The following is a 4662-nucleotide window of genomic DNA, read 5'->3' on the forward strand; positions in this document are numbered from 1 at the left end:
TAGTTTTCTATTGCTGCTGTAATAAATTGTCATAAATTGGTGGCTTAAGACAACAGAAAACTATTATCTTATAGTTCTATAGGTCAAAATTCAACATGGATCTCACTAGGCTCAGATTAAGTATTGGTTGGGCAGCATTACCTTCTGGAAGCTCTAGGGGAGAATATGTTCCCTTGTCCCTTCCAGTTTCTAGAAGCCACCTGCATTCCTTGGCTCACGATCTCCTTTCACCTTCCTCAAAGCCAGAAGTTGTGAGTTGAGTCTTTTTACATGGAATCTCTCTGGCCCTCCTTCTGCAGTCATGTGAGCCTTCTGGCTGCAGTGGGGAAAGTCCTTTTTCTATAAAAAGTAACATGTTCACAGGAATAGTCTGGGAATTAGGAAGTGAACATCTTTGATGGACAATTATTGTGCCCATCACCTCTTCTTCAAAAGTAGAACCTCCATGTTATTTACTGCAAGCAGGGAGCATCATTGTCCAGAATGAAGACTGTATTTTCAAGCTTCCTTTCATATGTTTGATGTGATTGGATTCTACCATGGGATGTAAGTGGAAGGGGTATATGCAACTTGTGGAAGTTTCCTTAAAGTGAGAGGGCATTTCTTTTTCTTTTTTATTCTTCCTGCTGGCCAAAATGCACAAAGAATGAAGCTGGATCAGGAATCTTGGTCCATGACATAGAAGCTATATGATGAGGGTGACAGTAATGAGATAGGAGACTATGTCCCAGTTGGTCATAGAGCTACTGTATCAACACTGTGTTTTTAAGGTAAAGGGAAAAATTAACTTCTATTTTCATAGCTTCCATTAGTAGGAGGTTTTGATGCACAGTCATACCTATTCCTATCACATATACAAGGTACAATGACGCTGCCAATTTGAAGTATAGAAAACAAGATAAATGGATAGGGAATGAGAAAAGGGATTTGGGATTTCTTCTGGCTTTGTCTGGATAAAGAAGGAGAAGTCATGGGTATGCCATAGTCAAAACACAAACAGAAACCTACACACACACACACACACACACACATACACACATACACACACACACAAACACTGTAAGAATAGGGTAAAACCTGAAGGATACAACTGGAGAATAAGGTTCAAATACATCAGCCTTCCTCATTATGAGAGCCTCTGATAAATACTTTTCTCTGCAAATTTAAAGAGTCAAATTTAAGTTAAAAACTTAACAGTTTTCACAGAGAATAAAAAAAGGACCCAAAAATCTCAGTGACTTAAAAATAACAAAGGCTATTTCTGACTCACTATACATGTTCAATAGGGAGCATTTTAATAATTCAGAGACCCAGTCTGAGAAAAGCTCATCTTAATGTGTGTTTCTTTGCTCATGGCAGCAAGAAAAAGGGAATATGGTGAATCATACACTGGCTCTCAAAAACAGCACTCAGCACAGCAGCACTATTCACAATAGCCAAGAGGTTGCAACCCAAATGTCCACTGACAGATGAATAAATAAACAAAATGTAGGATATTCATATAATGGAATAATATTCAGCCTTAAAGAGGAAAGAAATCTTTTCCCATGTTATAACATGGATGAACCTTGAGAATGTTATGCTAAGTAAAATAGGCAGTCACAAAAACACAAATACTATATGATCGATTCCACTTATATGGTACCTAGAGTAGTCAAATTCATACAGAAGGTAGAATGGTGTTTACCAGGGGTTAGGGGGAAAGGTAAAAGAGTTGTTGTTTAGTAGATATAGAATTTCAGTTTTGCAAGATGAAAAAGTTCTAAAGATCTGATTCACAAGCACACTCATGTAATTATGCTTAACATTACACAATTGTATACTTAAAAATGGTTAGATGGTAAATTTTGTGTTATGTGGTTTTGACCACAAAAAAAAATTGTGCTCAGGAAAGACAAATGTCATTTCTGCTCACATTTAATTAGCTAAAATAAGTTACATAGCTATGCCTAACTTTAAAAGTTGGGGAAAGGGAAGTGTAATCCTAGCATTGGCCCATAAGAAGTAAAGCAGACATATTTGGTAACAGTACTAGCTATTATTACAGTCTCCTCTTCTGCACATGAAATATTTCTTCCTACATACAAAATGCATTCACTCACTCCCTTTCCAGGGAAGATAGCTCAAAAGTGTCAGTGATGGCACCAAGCTCAAGCCCAAGATCTCTGGGTGGGGCATGGTAGTCTTTTTATCAGGGGATAATATACAAGTAGCCCCTACAACATGTCCATGTGCATCTTGATCTAGAGATCCTCCCCAAACACACACACACACACACACACACACACACACACACACAATCTAGTTAGTGGTGGCACGGTCAAGATAACTATAATAAATGCTCACATTAAAAATAGGAAGAACGAGGGGTGGCTCTATAGTGTAGTGGTTGGCACATCTGCTTTACATGCAGAAGGTTCTGGGTTCGCGCCCCAGGTGGAGCCACAGATCAGGCTCCGGGAGCGCCAGGCCCTGGGTGCAAGCCAGGAGCATGTGAGAGGATATGTCCCATCTTCAGGGATCAGTTCTTAAGGGGAAACAGAAACATCCATAGGTCAGGGGTGGAAGTGGCAGAGGGGAATTAAAGAGGGGGAAAATAATTAATTAATTAATTAATTAATTAATTGAATGAATGAATGAATGAATGAATAGAATAGGAAGAATGAGAAAAACGTGGTAGTCACTGGCCTGTTGCAATTCTGATATTAGACTGGGCAGAAGTTTTAGGCCCCCTAACATAAAGGTGAGGAATGTTTCCTGAACAGGCTCAGTGGGGGGTGTCCTAGGAGGGGCTCTCTGTTGTTCTCATTTGTCCTTGGATTTTCCTTTGGGAGGCTCCTCCTTTTCCATTATCCTTCTGGGCCTTGTCTGAAGTAGGCTTTGAAGAATATCTCTGCCTTACAAATAAAGCAGTTTTCTCAATGTACTTCTTACCCATCTATGGTAGGGAATTCAAGGGTTATTTTGAGTCTCAAATAGCCACAATTGCATTTAATCTAAGTTGGTGCCACTTTTAATAGTAAAACTCTCCATAATCATAGCTTCAGGGGGAAGAGAGAGCTCCACTCAACACTGAAAATATTTGGTAATCAACACTAATAGAAGTTCTATAGCTCTGAGTTCAGATGCAGGAACAGAACTCACTATGTTCGATTTAAGGAGGAAGAGATAGATTCAAGGATTCAATGGCTTATGGATTGTTGGGAGGACTAAAGAAACAGACTTTAGGTTGAACTTTCAGAAAACTCTACCATAGTCACACCCCAGAACCAGGTCATCGAAGTAGCTGTGCCTCTTCTGCAATCAGGAATCCACTAGTATCAGGATTCTATAAGAATAAAAACACTTTCTCAATCAAGAAGCCACTAGTGCTGCCGGTTCCAGACCATACCACACCTGCTACAGTCTTTGTCTACAGAGTGGATTCAGGGAGTCCTGCCTCTCAAAACTCACAAAGCTGGTGCCTTGGATCTCTGCTTATATTGTCTCAGGAAAACAGAAAGCAGCAGACCTAGATAAATGTGGCCACCTCCTAATTTCTACTTTCCAAATCTCATGCTAGTGCATCCAATTGGCCAAACCCAAATCACACCCAGAACCCAAGCTGCAGTGGGCTCTAGGATGTGGTGTTTAGACTCCAGCATCTGCAGTACAGGGAGACACAGTACAGCAAAGATGGAGTTGAGCAAAAAGCCAACGTGTCCATCCCTTTTCACATGGCTGTAGGCCACAGTGTAGGGCAGGCAGCATATTCTACAGCAACCATAAAACTTATTTATAATTTTTACCCCCACCTAGTTTTTCTATGAGTTTATTATATTTATTTTTTATATTTACAATCTTAATATATTTGAAATTTATTTTTGTATAGATGTGGGGTAGGGATCTAATTTGACCATCATGTCAAATGAATGGCAAATTATATTGTCATTTATTGAAGAATATATCAAATTTTTTTAAATTCAAAATGCTAACTTCATTCTATCCTTAATTATACTTACATCTATTTCTGGATTTTCTATTTAATTTATATATGAATGTTTCTGTTCCTGATGTTTATTCTTCATTGTTGGTCTGGGTGGGAAGGAGTCTAGAGGTGCCTTACTCCATGGTTCCAACAGAGTCGACATTTTTGTCTAACCTGCTAACTATCCCAGCTTCCAATAAGGAGAAGGATGGGGGATAGAAGAATTGAATGGAAGAGGACCTAGGCTATGATGAGTTGAATAAATATCTCCCAAGATGCTGGACACCTTGGTGTTTTACATGAAGTATCCTTCTACTGTCGTATGTGTCTGTATCCCCAACTATTTTAATTTTAAGAGGCTTATATTAAATGTTCCTAATCAGGCCCTTAGGGATTCAGGAAAAGTTAAAATTTTCCTATGCTCTCTGTTATAATCCATGGGGAATATAATACACTTTCTTCAAACAAAATATGTTAAGTACTATGTTTCAGGCATATGTGCATTTCCATAGCTTATCATTTTCAATTTTCACACCAATTCTACGAGGTAGTATATCAGTTAAGGATCTTATTCAGCTGCATGTCACAAACACCCACAGACAGTGCTTGATCAAGTGTGATGTTTATTTTCCATACATAATAAGAAGTCTGGAGTGGGCAATCCAGGGCTGTTACAGGGACCCAGATGCCTGTCT

This window comes from Pteropus alecto, unplaced genomic scaffold (genome assembly GCF_000325575.1).
Source record: "Pteropus alecto unplaced genomic scaffold, ASM32557v1 scaffold7, whole genome shotgun sequence".
NCBI classification, from domain to species: domain Eukaryota; kingdom Metazoa; phylum Chordata; class Mammalia; order Chiroptera; family Pteropodidae; genus Pteropus; species Pteropus alecto.